Source organism: Martes martes, assembly GCF_963455335.1.
Source record: "Martes martes genome assembly, chromosome: X".
Lineage (NCBI taxonomy): Eukaryota > Metazoa > Chordata > Mammalia > Carnivora > Mustelidae > Martes > Martes martes.
In genome coordinates, this window is record NC_137897.1 from 98,016,482 (window position 1) to 98,032,604 (window position 16,123).

The window sequence follows — 16,123 nt, forward strand, 5'->3', positions numbered from 1 at the left end:
ATGTTTTGATTTGAATTTTGCTAATTTTAAGCTGGCTGAATAAAAGCTAGTAAGAAGTAGGACCATTATCTTAATTCTTTCTAAAGGTAGTAACTAGACTGTTTGGTCTAGTTGGTATATGTCTTTTAGTACAGTGGATGAAGAACTTAGTCCAATCTGATCCTCAGTAAAAATAAAAATTTAAATGATGGCCAGCAAAATAGAGATAATTGGTCAAATGTCTTAATTGCATATGTAAAGTCATTAGGATATAAGACAATCTTAATTTCCCAAACTAACATTCTGTACATTGAATTAAAAAAAAAAACACTGGGGGAAAAAAGACCAAAAAAAGTTGGAAGCTTGCATTTTTCATCATTACATCAACTAAGAAAATATCTAAAGCACCACTGAAACTATTTGACAAATTTTGAAACTATATTCAGTCTCTTCTTTCTAGTCAGAACTAAAATTAAGATAATGTGTAAGAAATTTAATCTCCAATATCTAGGAAATCATCACAAATAGTAGTTAATATTTATTGAACATTTACTATGTATTGGCATTGTTCTAACTGCTTCAAACTCACCCTTGCATTTAATTATCTCAAAAGCCTAGTGAGGGGGCACCTGGGTGGCTCAGTGGGTTAAAGCCTCTGCCTTTGGCTCAGGTCATGATCCCAGGGTCCTGGGATCGAGTCCCACATCAGGCTCTTTGCTCAGTGGGGCGCCTGCTTCTCCCTCTCTCAATGCCTGCCTCTCTGCCTACTTGTGATCTCTCTCTGTCAAATAAATAAATAAAATCTTAAAAAAAAAAGCCTAGTGAGGTAGGCACTATTATTATCTTGACTTGAGAAGCAAGACAATGAAGACATGGCAAAAGAAATAAATTGCCCAAGATCAAATAGTTAATAAGTGGTGAGATGAACACTTGAACTCTTGAGTCTATTGAGCTGCAGATCAGGTTGAGCTAAAGTTCACCATTGTGGGTTTTTTTGTTTGTTTTTTGTTTTTTGTTTTTTGTTTTTTTTTTTTTCTTTTCAGCGTAACAGAATTCATTGTTTTTGCACCACACCCAGTGCTCCATGCAATGCATGCCCTCCATAATACCCACCACCTGGCTCCCCCAACCTCCCACTCCCACCCCTTCAAAACCCTCAGGTTGTTTTTCAGAGTCCATAGTCTCTCCTGGTTCATCTCCCCTTCCAATTTCCCTCAACTCCCTTCTCCTCTCCATCTCCCCATGTCTTCCATGTTATTTGTTATGCTCTGCAAAGAAGTGAAACCATATGATACTTGACTCTCTCTGCTTGACTTATTTCACTCAGCATAATCTCTTCCAGTCCCATCCATGTTGCTACAAAAGTTGGGGATTCATCCTTTCTGATGGAGGCATAATACTCCATAGTGTATATGGACCATATCTTCCTTATCCATTCATCCGTTGAAGGACATCTTGGTTCTTTCCACAGTTTGGTGACCGTGGCCATTGCTGCTATAAACATTGGGGTACAGATGGCCCTTCTTTTCACTACATCTGTATCTTTGGGGTAAATACCCAGTAGTGTAATTGCAGGGTCATAGGGAAGCTCTATTTTTAATATCTTAAGGAATCTCCACACTTCTCCAAAATGGCTGCACCAACTTGCATTCCCAGAGGAGAACATAGGCAGTAACCTCTTCCATATCAGCCACAGCAACTTCTTTCAAGATATGTGTCTAAAGGCAAAGGAAACAAAAGCGAACATGAACTTTTGGGAATTCAAGATCAAAAGCTTCTGCACAGGGGCGCCTGGGTGGCTCAGTGGGTTAAAACTCTGCCTTCGGCTCGGGTCATGGTCCCAGGGTCCTGGGATCGAGTCCCGCATTGGACTCTCTGCTCAGCAGGGAGCCTGCTTCCTCCTCTCTCTCTGCCTGCCTCTCTGCCTACTTGTGATTTCTCTCTGCCAAATAAATAAATAAAAAAAAATAAAATCTTTAAAAAAAAAAAAAAAAAAAAAAAAGCTTCTGCACAGCGAGGGAAACAGTCAACAAAACAAAGAGGCAACCCACGGACTGGGAGAAGATATTTGCAAATGACAGTACAGACAAAAGATTGATATCCAGGATCTATAAAGAACTTCTCAAACTCAACACACACAAAACAGATAATGATACCAAAAAATGGGCAGAAGATATGAACAGACACTTCTCCAATGAAGACATACAAATGGCTATCAGACACATGAAAAAATGTTCATCATCACTAGCCATCAGGGAGATTCAAATTAAAACCACCGTACACCAGTTAGAATGGCCAAAATTAGCAAGACAGGAAACAACGTGTGTTGGAGAGGATGTGGAGAAAGGGGAAGCCTCTTACACCATTATGTTTTGATAAAAATCCTGTTTAAGCAAACTAAAATAAAGTGCTAATAAAACGGAAAGGATATTTACCCTATTTAAAATAAAAATAAGTTATCTTAAATGAATTATTTGGTTGGAAGGAAATAATTAGGTCAATCACACCTGCATCTTAGTCTCTTTAATTATAATTTTATAGGAGTTATACATAAAACTTTTAATAAATTTATTTATTTTTAAAGATTTTATTTATTTATTTGACAGAGAGAGAGAGATCACAAGGAGGCAGAGAGGCAGGCAGAGAGAGAGAGAGAGGGAAGCAGGCTCCCTGCTGAGCAGAAAACCCAATGTGGGGCTCGATCCCAGGACCCTGAGATCATGACCTGAGCTGAAAGCAGAGGCTTAACCCACCGATCCACCCAGGCACTCCCATAAAAATTTTTTAAAAGTTTTTATTTAAATTCCAGTTAATTAACATACAGTATAATATTATAGTGTACAATATAGTGATTCAACACTTCCATATAACACCTGATGCTCATCACAAGTGCACTTCTTAATCCACACAATCTATTTCACCTATATTCCCACTTGCCTCTCCTCTGGTAACCATCAGTTTATTCTCTATGTTAAAAGTCTGTTTCTTTGTTTGTCTCTCTCTTTTACCTCTTTACTCCTTTGCTTTGTTTCCTACATTCCACATATAAGTAAAATCACATGATATTTTTGTTTCTCTGAATTATTTTACTTAACATAATACCTCCTAGCTCCATCCACATAATTCTAAATGGTAAGATTTCATGCTTTTTTATGGTGGAATAGTATTCCGTTGTATGAGGGACAAGATATTTACAAATGACATATCTGATAAAGGGTTAGTATCTTGTGTTTTAATTTAAATCTATTTTTTCAGTGTTCCAAGAATCATTGTTTACGCACCACACCCAGTGCTCCATACAATATACGCCATCCTTAACACCCACCACAAGGCTCACCCATCCACCCCACCCACCACTTTGTTTCTCAGAGTCCACAGTCTCTCATGGTTCATCTTCTGCTTTAATCTCCCCCAAATCACTTCTTTCCATCTCCCCATGTCTTCCATGTTATTTCTTATGCTTCACAGATAAGTGAAACCGTATGATAATTGGCCCTCTCTGCTTGACTTATTTCACTCAGCATAATCCAGTCCTATCCATGTTGATACAAATGTTGGGTATTCATCCTTTCTGATGTAAGCATAATACTCCATAGTACATATGGACCATATCTTGTTTATCCATTCTTCTGTTGCAGGGCATCTTGGCTCTTTCCACAGTTTGGCGACTGTGGCCATTGCTGCTATGAACATTGGGGTACATATGGCCCTTCTTTTCACTATATCTGTATCTTCAGGGTAAATACCCAGTAGTGCAATTGCAAGATCATAGGGTAGCTCTATATTTAATTTCTTAAGGAATCTCCACACTGTTTTCCAAAGTGGCTGCACCAACTTGCATTCCCACCAACAGTATAAGAGGGTTCCCCTTTCTCCACATCCTCTCCAACAGTTTTTGGTTCTTTTCTTGTGAATTTTGGCCATTCTAACTGGTGTAATGTGGTATCTCAATGTGGTTTTGATTTGAATCTCCCTGATGGCCAATGATGAACATTTTTTCATGTGTCTGTTAGCCATTTGTATGTCTTCTTTGGAGAAGTGTCTGTTCATTTCTTCTGCCCATTTTTTGATGTGATTATCTGTTTTTTGAGTGTTGAGTTTGATGAGTTCTTTATAGATTTTGGGTATCAGCCCTTTGTACTGTCATTTGTGAACATCTCTCATTCTGTGGGTTGGCTTTTTGATTTATTGACTGTTTCCTTTGTTGTGCAGAAGTTTTTGGTCTTGATGAAGTTCCAAGAGTTCATCCTCACTTTTGTTTCCTTTGCCTTTGGAGACATGTCTTGAAAGAAGTTGCTGTGGCCGATGTCGAAGAGGTTACTGCCTATGTTCTCCTCTAGGATTTTGTTAGATTCCTGCCTCACTTTGAGGTTTTTGTTTTTGTTTTTTGGGTTTTTTTTTCCATTTTGAGTTTACCTTTGTGTATGGTATAAGAGAATGATCAAGTTTCCTTCTTCTACACATAGCTGTCCAATTTTCCCAACACCATTTATTGAGGAGCCTGTCTTTTTTCCACTGGAGATTTTCCCCTGATTTGTCAAAGATTATTTGACCTTGGAGTTGCAGGTCCATATCTGGACTCTCTACTCTGTTCCACTAGCCTATGTGTCTGTTTTTGTGCCAGTATCATGCTGTCTTGGCACTTTGAAAAATGCCTGTGGAATTTTGTTTGGGATGGCATTGAAAGTACAGATTCCTCTAGAGAGTATAGGCATTTTAACAATGGTTATTCTTCCAATCCATGAGCATTGAATGCTTTTCAATCTTTTTGTGTCTTCTTCAGTTTCTTTCATGAGTGTTCTGTAGTTCCTCGAGTACAGATCCTTTACCCTTTTGATTAGGTTTATTCCAGGTATTTTATGGTTCTTGGTGTTACAATAAATGGAATCAATTCTCTAATTTCCTTTTCCATATTTTCATTGCTAGTGTATCAGAAAGTAGCTTATTTCTGTACAATGATTTTGCATCCTGCCACATTACTGAATTGCTGTGAGTTCTAGTAGTTTGGGGTGGAGTCTTTTGGCTTTTCTATATAAAGTATCATGTCATCTGTGAAGAGAGATAATTTGACTTCTTCTTTGCCAGTTTGACTATCTTTCATTTCTTTTTGTTGTATGAGTGCTATTGCTAGGACTTCTATTACTATGTTGAACAACAGTGTTGAGTGGGCATCCTTGTCATGTTCCTGATCTCAAAGGAAAGGCTGTCAGATTGTCCCCATTGAGAATGATACTCAGTGTGGGTTTTTCATAGATAGATTTTATGGAGTTGAGGAATATTCCTTCTATCCGTGTACTTTGAATTGTTTTAAACAGAAATGGATGTTGTCTCTTGTCAAATGCTTTTTTGTCATCAATTGAGAGGACCATGTGGTTCTTCTCTCTTCTCTTATTGATTTGTATGATCAAATTGATTGATTTGCAAATGTTGAATGACACTTGCATCCCAGGGATAAATCCCACCTGGTCACGTTGGAGAATCTTTTTAATGTACTGTTGGATCCTACTAGTTAGGATCTTGTTGAGAATCTTGGCATCCATATTCATCAGGCATATTGGTCTGAAATTCTCCTTTTTAATGGGGTCTTTGCATGGACAGGGGATCAGGGTAATGCTGGCTTCCTAGAAAGAGACTGGAAGCTTTCCTTCTGTTTCTGTTTTTCGAAACAGCTTCAGGAGAATAGGTATTATTTCTTCTTTGAAAGTTTGGTAGAATTCCCCAGGGAATCCATCAGGTCCTGGGCTCTTGTTTTTTAGGAGGTTTTTGATCACAGCTTCAATCTTGTTACTCCATATTGGTCTATTCAGGTTGTCTGTTTCTTCCTGATTCAATCTTGGAAGTTTATAGGATTCCAGGAATGCATCCATTTCTTCCAGGTTGCTTAACTTATTGGCATATAACTGTTGATAATAATTTCTGATGATCGTTTCGATTTCCTTGGTGTTAGTCTGATCTCTCCCTTTTCACTCATACTTTTATTCATTTGGTTCCTCTCTCATTTCCTTTGACTTCGTTTGCTCAGTGGTTTATTGATCTTATTGATTCTTTCAGAGAACCACCATTTAGTTTCATTGATGTTTTCTACTGTTGCTCTATTTTCTATCTCATTGATCACTGCTCTAATTTTGATTATTTCCCTTCTTGTGGGTGGGGTTAGCTTAGTTTGTTGTTGACGTTCCAGTTCTTTAAGGTGTAAAGAGGGCTGGTGTATTCTGGATTTTTCCATTATTTTGAGGGACGCTTGGATGGCTATGTATTTCCCCCTTAGGACCACCTTTGCTGTATCCCATAGGTTTTGCACTCGAGAAGAATGAGTATTCTGTTGTTTTAGGGTAGAATGTTCTGTATATATCTATGAGGTCCTTATGGTTCAATGTGTTATTCAATACTCTTGTTTCTTTATTGATTTTCTGCTTGGATGATCTATTACTGAGAGTGGTGTGTTAAGATCCCCTACTACTAATGTATTCATATCAATATGACTCTTTATTCTGATTAACAGTTGTCTTATGTAGTTGGCTGCTCCCATATTGGGGGCATAAATATTTACAATTGGTAGATCTTGGTGAATAGACCCTTTAAGAATGATGTAGTGTCCTTCTTTATCTCTGATTACTGTCTTTAGTTTAAATCTAATTTATCTGGTGTGAGAATCCCTACCCCAGCTTTCTTTTTTTTTTTTTTTTAAGATTCTCTTCATTTATTTGACAGAGAAAGAGATCACAAGTAGGCAGAGGCAGGCGGCGGGGGGGGGGGGAGCAGGCTTCCCGCTGAGCAGAGAGCCCAATGTGGGGCTCCATCCCAGGACCCTGAGTTCATGACCTGAGCTGAAGGCAGAGGCCCAACCCACTCAGCCACCCAGGCACCCCCTCCCACCCCAGCTTTCTTTCGAAACCTGTTGACATTAAAGATGGTTCTCCATCCCTTCACTTTCAGTCTGGATGTATCTTTAGGTTCCAAATATGTCTCGTAGACAGCATATGGACAGGGCCTGTCATTTTATCCAGTCTGCAACCCTGTGCCAGCTTGGTGGTCACATACTCTTTTAAACCTTGCCCATCTTGGAAGTTCTTTATCTCACCATCTATTTTGAATGTCAACCTTGCTCGATAAAGTATTCTTGGCTGCATGTTCTTCTCATTTGCCCTGAATATGTCTTACCAGTCCTTTCTGGTTTGCCAGATTTCTGTGGACAGGTCTGACATTATTTTGATGGACCCTCCTCTTTACCTAAGGAATCTCTTCCCCCTAGCTGCCCTCAGAAGCTCTTGTCTAAAATTATGATTTGTGAGTTTCACAACCAACTGTCTTGAGGTTTTTCTAGATTCATTGATCTTGGTGAGTTCTTTCTGCCACTAGGACATGAATGCTTGTTCCATTCCCCAGGTTGGGAAAATTTTCATCCAGAATTTGTTAACTATATCTTCTAGTCTTCTGTCTTTTTCACCACCTCAGGGATCCCACTAATTCTGATGTTGGGATGTTTCATGGAGTTATTTATTTCCCTAATTCTGTTTTCATGGCTTCTAAGCTGTTTGTTCCAGGCATCCTCCTGATCCTTCTTTTCTATCAGTTTGTCTTCTAGATCACTAATTCTATCTTCTGCCTCAGTTACCCTAGCTATTAGAGTATTTAGATTAGATTGGATCTCATTGATAGCATTTTTAACTTCTTCCAGGTCAGCTCTCACTTCCACCCTTAGAAATTCCATGTTGTCACTAATGGTTTTCTCCAACCTAGCCATTGCTTGGGTAATTGTTACCCTGAATTCCCTTTCTGACATACTGCCATATCCGATAGTTCTGATGGAGGGGGCACAGTCTGTGAATTTTTCCTCTGTTGGGTGTTCCTCATCCTTGTCATTTTGGTGAGAGGTGGTTGAGGGGATGTATAGCTGAATAACTCAAACAAAATCCAAGCAAGTTGCACCCTGTAACTTTCAGAACAACTGGAAGTCACCACCAAAAAGAAATAAAAAAGAAAAAAGAAAAAAGAGAAAGAGAAAGAGACAGAGAGAGAACCCAGCCAGAATGAGCCCCCAAAGTAAGATTTATAGGGTATATAAACAAAAACGGACAAACAAAATGCTGACAAATGTAAATGAGGAAAAAAAAAAGAACCCAGCCAAAATGTACCCCAAGAATAGGATTTATATAATACCAGAACAAAAGCAAATACACAGAAACACTGACAGAAGAAAAAGTTGGGAGGGTGGTTATAAATCCTCAATGTTGGCAAGGGAAATTATTTTGATTCTTTCTGGGTGTATCTTGATATCTTTGTTAAAGGACTCCACTTTCTAGAGAAAGGGGGATTAAAACTGGTTTATATATAGGGGTAGTATTGATTAGGGAAAGACATTACCTTGAAGTTTATATCTATATGTATATTTAAAGAAGGAAAAAAAAAACATGGGTATACATATGCAAAAAGTGCAAGTTAAAAGGTTATTAGGGAATATGTTGTATTAAACCTCTAGTTGTAATGTTAAGTAGGTTAAAATAAATTAAAAGAACAAGAATCGTGAGAATAGATTAAAAAAATTGTCTCTATGAAATACACAGATTTTAGGGCAACACCTGGAGCTTAATATATTGTTTTTCCCTAATGTCGGGGTTTTGCAGTTTTATGGGGACCCTGTGGTGGTTGTCCTCTTGTTCTTTTGGCTAGCTTTCTGGGGGCGGGGCCTGCTGCATTGTTTTTCAGTCAGTCTTGCTCAGGGTAGTCTGTCCTGCCTGCTATCAAGGGGTTGGTCTTTGTGGAAACCAGTTTCTCAGGCTTTTGTTCTCTGGATTTTTTTTGTTCTTTGGAGGCTTTTTGTGGCTTTTTGGAAGTTTAGTGGAAAACAAACTGCACCCAGACCCCCGTCTCAGTGAGAAGTCTCAGTCTTCTCCCCTCTGGGTGGTCCAGAACACACAGACTCCGCCACTGCAACTCCACTGAACAGCGCAAATTCCCACAAGTGGTGTGCACCACAGTTACTGTCTCAGTGGTCGCACAAGGTGCCCACTTGTCTCTGCACCCCCACGCCACTAAAACAGTGAATGATATTTGTACAGGGAGTCCACTTCCAGTGGCTGCCTTTCCTAGGACTGCTGTCTGAGGTCTAGGCCCATGCAGGGTGCACTCAGACCCCATGGTTACACAGGTTGCAGAAGGCTGCCACTGAGGGATCCCAACCAGAGATTATGCTGGGTTCTTCCATGTGTGGGTTGGGAGCATCCAGACCCTCGTTGGGTGACAGAAGGCCGTGGTCCTAAAGACCACCGGCTGGTGCCCATACAAAGCTCTCAGGTGCAGGCAGAAGTGCACTCACATCCCATGGTTGCACAGGGCACGCAGAAAGCACAAGGCTGTAGACCTAGAGAGCTCTGGCTGGCACCCATATCAGATCCTCTCATGCATGGGTGGAAGTGCATCCAGTCCAGTGGTAGTGTAAGCAGTAGAAGGCCGTGTGTCAGGGACCATGGACTAGAGGCTCTGCTGCACTCTTTCTTGCATGGGTGGTCACTGGTGGTGGCTGTCCTTGGTCCGTGGGCTTAGGCCTGTGCCCATGACTGCCCAATTCCACCAGTTGCCCCTTAAGATCTTTTGCTCTTTTTGAGTGATTTCAACCAGACTCCAAGTTAATGCTGGTCCCCAAATACAGCTTTCATATTGGGCTATTACTTTCCAATGGGTCACTTCTGGTGGCTCCCTCCCCCATCTGCTTATCCTCTGATATCAGTCTGAGTGTTCTCACTCTGCTTTACCTCTCCACTGATGTCTTCTGCCCCTGTAGAGATCCGGAAGTGTATAATCTTACATCTCAGTCTGATTTCATGGGTGTTCAGAGTGTTCTGGTAGATATTTATCTCACTTTAGGGGACCAATTGAAACAGTGTCTCCTACTTCTCCATCATCCAGCCCCTCCTCTCCAAGGGTTAGTATCTTTTTAACCAAACTTTTTAAAAATTTTAAGCAAACATTTTTAGTTTGGAATTTAAGATACACAACAGATGAGTTTTAACCAAAACAATGTAACATATGTTTTGAAAGCCAAAAGTTATATGTGCATAGCTATATTTCTCTATACATGTATATATGTATATATATTTTATTTCAAATTGCTGTCATTCAGTCTTTCCTACTAATTTGAACAAGCTTTAGCTTGAATTACTAAACCTAAGTAGAGTTCTAGTATTCACCGTCTTTCACTTAGTGGGGTCCTTTTCTTTTTTGAGAATATTTTTTTCTTCAACTTTATTGAGGTAAAATTGCATATGATAAAATGCATCCACTTTATGTATACAGTTAGTGTTTTAACAGATGTAATTATTGTTAATGTTTTAGCGCCAGTATGATCAAGAAGCCTTTCTGACTAGTAAATAAAATTGTGATTCTATTATTCGGATGTCAATGAAGTCTTACTCTGAGTCACACAATAATCATCAAATACTTTAAGTATCTCTAATCTCCACAAGAGATAAGATTGTTCAAATTTTGTATTGCTATTCTCTGGGGAAAGAGTGTGCAGGATGCTCCCAGAAGAGGAGAGGGGCACTAATGTATCTCAAGAGTCCCAAACTGTCTGTCACATAGTAGGCTTTCAACAAGTATTTATTGGATGAATGAATGAATAGAATGAAATAGTGATAATACAAGTGGATGTGAGAAAGCAATGTGGAAACAAATGTAAACACATTACCAAAGAGACATTTTCAAGGTATTTGAGAATAAAATCCATGAGTAGGGGTGCCTGGGTGGCTCAGTTAAGCATCTGCCCTCAGCTCAGGTCATGATCCCAGGGTCCTGGGATCAAGCCCTGTTTAAGTTGGGCTTCCTGCTCAGCAGAGTCTGCTTCTCCCTCTGCTCCTCTCTGAGCTCATGCTCTCTCTCTCTCTTTCTCAAATTAATAAATAAAAATCTTTTTAAAAATCCAGCAAATAGAGATTAATGATTAAGACTTCCCCTAAAAGTTACTTGTAGAGACATCTAAATTGGAGCAGAAAATGTACAACTCTTTGCTGATGAATTATCTTATATGTAGAACACTCTAAAGATTCCATAAAACAACTGTCAGAACCAATAAACAAATTCAGTAAAGTGGCAGAAGATATGAACAGACACTTCTCCAATGAAGACATACAAATGGCTACCAGACACATGAAAAAATGTTCATTATCACTAGCCATCAGGGAGATTCAAATTAAAACCACATTGAGATATCACGTCACACCAATTAGAATGGCCAAGATTAGCAAGACAGGAAACAACATGTGTTGGAGAGGATGTAGAGAAAGGGGAACCCTCTTACACTGTTGGTGGGAATGCAAGTTGGTGCAGCCACTTTGGAAATCAGTGTGGAGATTCCTTAAGAAATTAAAAATAGAGCTTCCCTATGACCCTACAATGGCACTACTGGGTATTTACCCCAAAGATACAGATGTAGTGAAAAGAAGGGCCATCTGTACCCCAATGTTTATAGCAGCAATGGCCACCATCGCCAAACTGTGGAAAGAACCAAAATGCCCTTCAACGGACAAATGGATAAGGAAGATGTGGTCCATATACACTATGGAGTATTATGTCTCCATCAGAAAGGATGAATCCCCAACTTTTGTAGCAACATGGACGGGACTGGAAGAGATTACGCTGAGTGAAATAAGTCAAGCAGAGAGAGTCAATTATCATATGGTTTCACTTGTTTGTGGAGCATAACAAATAACATGGAGGACATGGGGAGATGGAGTGGAGAAGGGAGTTGAGGGAAATTGGAAGGGGGAGGTGAACCATGAGAGACTATGGACTCTGAAAAACAACCTGAGGGTTTTGAAGGGGCAGGGGGTGGGAAGTTGGGGGAACCAGGTGGTGGGTATCAGGGAGGGCACAGATTGCATGGAGCACTGGGTGTGGTGCAAAAACAATGAATACTGTTATGCTGAAAAGAAATAAAAAAATTTAAAGAAAAGTAGCAGAATATAAAAACAACATTTAAAAATAATGTTCCATTTCCATACACTAACAATGAAAAATCCAAACTGAAATTAAGAAACAATTTCATTCACAATTGCATCAAAAAGAATAAAATAATTATGAACCAACTTAGCCAAAATGCTATAGGTTTACTAACAAAAAACTACAAAATATTACCAAGACACGAATAAATGAAAAATATCTATGTAGATTTATTAACTAAAAAGTGAAAAAAATGCTGCCAAGAGAAATTTAAAAGACAAATAAATGGAAAAACATCTATAGTTATGAATTGAATGACAATATTATTAAGATGTCAACACTACCCAAAGTGATTTACAAGTTTAATGCAATTCCTCCCAAAATTCCAACGAAATTTTCTGCAGAAATAGAAAAACCCATCCTAAGATATCATCTTGTACCTGTTAAAATAGCTAAAATTAACAACACAAAAAACAACAGGTGCTGGTGAACATGTAGAGAAAGAGAAATCCTCTTGCCCTGTTGGTGGGGATGCAAACTGGTACAGCCAGTCTGGAAAACAGTATGGAGTCTACTCAGAAAGTTAAAAATAGAACTATCCTACAGTTCAGCAATTGTATTAATAGGCACTTATCCAAAGGATACAAAAATATATATTCAAAGAATTACATGCACCCCAATGTTCATAGCAGCATTATCGGCAATAGCCAAAATATGGAAAGAGTCCATATGTCTGTTGACTAATGAATGGATAAAGATGTCATATGTATGCATAATGGAATATTACTCAGCCATCAAAAAGAATGAAATCTTGCCATTTGCAATTTTTAGGTAGAGCTAGCTTGTATTATGCTAGGTGAAACATCAGTCAGAGAAAGACAAACACCATATGACTTTACTCACATGTGGAATTTAAGAAACAAAAGAGTTGAACTTATGGGAAGAGGCAAAAAGAAAAGAGAGAGAAACAAATCATAAGAGACTCAACAATAGGGAACAAGTTGAGGGCTGATGGAGGGAGGTGGGTGGGGGATGGGCTAGATAGATGATGGGCATTAAGGCGAGCACTTCTTATGATGAACACTTGGTGTTGTATGTAAGGGATGAATTACTGAATTCTACTCCTGAAATCAATGTTGTACTGTATGTTAAGTAACTAGACTTTAAAAATAGAAATAGAAATACCCATCACAAATCTCAAATGAAATCTCAAGGGACCCCAAATAGTCAAACTAACCTTGAAAAAGATGAACAAATTGGGACGTCTTCCACTTTATTTTTTTTTAAATTAAATTTTTTATTTATTTTCAGCGTAACAGTATTCATTGTTTTTTCACCACACCCAGTGCTCCATGCAATCTGTGCCCTCCCTAATACCCACCACCTGGTTCCCCCACCCTCCCACTCCCGCCCCTTCAAAACCCTCAGGTTGTTTTTCAGAGTCCATAGTCTCTCATGATTCACCTCCCCTTCCAATTTCCCTCAACTCCCTTCTCCTCTCCATCTACCCTTGCGTCTTCCACTTTAGATTTCAAAACTTTCTACAAATCTACCATAATAGAACAGTGGCACTGGCATAAAGACAGACATATAGACCAATGGAATAGAATACAGGGCTCCAAAATAAACACTTGCATATATGGTCAAATAATTTTTAACAGGAATGCTAAGACCACTCAATGGGGGCAAGACAGTCTCTTCAACAAATGGTGTTGGGAAAACTGATATCCAAATATCAAATAATGAAAATGAACCTTTACTTTATACCATACACAAAAATTAAGTTAAAATGAATCAAAAACCTGTACATAATAGCTGAAACTATAAATCTCTTAAAAACAAACTCAGAAAAGTTTCATGACATTAGATTTTGCAATGATTTCATAGATATGACACCAAATATTGGCTAAAACAAGAAACAAATAATTTGGAATTCATCAAAGTTAAAAAACTTCTGTGCATCAAACTACACTAACAACAGAGTTAAAAGTCAATCCATGGAATGAGAGAAAATATTTTCAAATCATATATCTTAAAAGGGATTGATATCCAGATTACATAAAAAACCCTTATAATTCAGCATTAAAAAAAACTATGAAAAGTAGTCAAATAACTTGAATAACCATGTCTCCAAAGAAGAGGTACAAATGGCCAATAAACACATGAAAAGATGCTCAATATCACTAATCATCAGGGAAACACAAATTAAAACCACAATGTTATATTACTTCACACCCATTAGGATGGCTATTATCAACAAAAAACACAAACAAACAAAAACACAGAAAATAGCAAGTGTTGGTGAGAATGTGGAGAAGTTAGAACTCTTGTATATTGCTGGTGAGGATGTAAATGGTGCAGCCACTGTGGAAAACAGTATAGCAATTCTCAAAATACTAAACGTAGAACTACCATATGATCCTACAATTCCACTTTTGAGTATATATCTAAAAGAAATCAAAGCAGAGACTTGACTAGATATTTGTTCACTCATGTTCATAGTAGCATTATTCACAATAACCTAAAGGTGAAAGCAACACAAGTGTCCATAGATGGATAAAGAGATAATCAAAATGTGGTATACAGTGAGATATGCAATGGGATATTATTCAGCCTTAAACGGGAAGGAAATTCTGATATATGCCACAACATGGACAAACCTTAAAGATAATATTCTAAGTGAAAAATTTAGCTAGTCATAAAAGACCAAATGTAGATTCCACCTATGTGAGGTACCTGGGGTACTCATATTCATTGAAACTGAAAGGAGAATGATAGTTGACAGAGACTAAGAGCAGGGAAAAATGAGGAGTTAGTGTTTAATGGTTTATGAAGTTTCAAATGAGGAATATATTTTGCCATAGTAAAATATGAATTTTTGAAAGTTACCTACAGACCAGCAGAGAATGGCCCAGGAATCAGTCCCAAGCTTTTCCATTTATTAGAATATGTGATCTTAGGCAATCGGCTTGCACAAGACTTATTTCTCTGAGTGGATTTCTTTGTGAAATTAGAATCATATTAGCATTATTCTCATAGACCATTTTGAGTATTAAATTGGAGAATACAAGTGAAATACATAGCACAATATTTGTTACAGAAATGCTTAATAATTTTTGTTCTTGTCATCATTGCTCTTGGTGATGTAATCAGAGGGTGGAGGATTTCCTGCCATATATAATCTTTCCTAAGATATCCTCAAAGAAAATGGATAATAGTCTTCAATGATGGGATCATTAAAGAAACTTAGTCAATATATCCCAACGACTCTATATTGTCTTCTGCCAATAACCCAAGGAAAACTTTGGCAGATTTAGTTGACTAACTGGATATTGAAAGTACTGAAAAGAAGCTGTCTACATTCATTACTGAAGAAAATGCTCAATTAGAGATTAGTGAAAAATAATGAATTAGTGAAATATTTTGTTTTATAATTCCATGACTCTTTGAATTTAGGTTAAGAATCCTCAAAATAATGAAAGGAAGCAATTATGGCTAGATATAGGAGATAAAAGAGATAAAAACAATCTCAATCTTTGTTTCTGATTAATTGGCAGCTTTAGTTAGTTCTCTGTAGGGAAAGGTAGGTTTTTCAAAAGGATTGCTAAACTTGGTACTATGGTGTGAATATTTCTGTCCCTCAAAATTCATGTTGAAATCCTAGTCTCCAAAATAATGGTATTAGGAGGTGGGGCCTTTGGGAAGTGATTAGGTCATGAAGGTAGGTCCCCCGTAAATGGGATTAGTGTCTTTATAAGAGAGACACCAGAGACATCCTTTTCTCTTTCTGCCATGTGAGAACACAGCAAGAAGTTGGTAGTCTGGGAAACAAAAGAGGGCCGTCACTAGAACCTGACCATACTGGTCCTCTGATCTGGGAATGCCATCCTCCAGAACTGTAAGAAATACATTCCTGTTGTTTACAAGCTACCAAGTCTGTGGTATTTTGTTATAGCAGCTTGAAAAGACTAAGACACTTGGTGATTAAGAGCTGACATATAAGAACTTCCCATGGGACAGAAATGTGAGGCAGGAGTACAGGGAAGACATAGACGTGAAATAAACACCAGAAAGAAATTTTCAATATTTACAACTTGAGGCATCTGAATAGTCAACATTCATTTGAAGAAGATAAATTAGGCTGTGCAGTATATAACAGTTTAAGATATACAAAACGGAAAATACATTTTTCCATTTGATACCTATG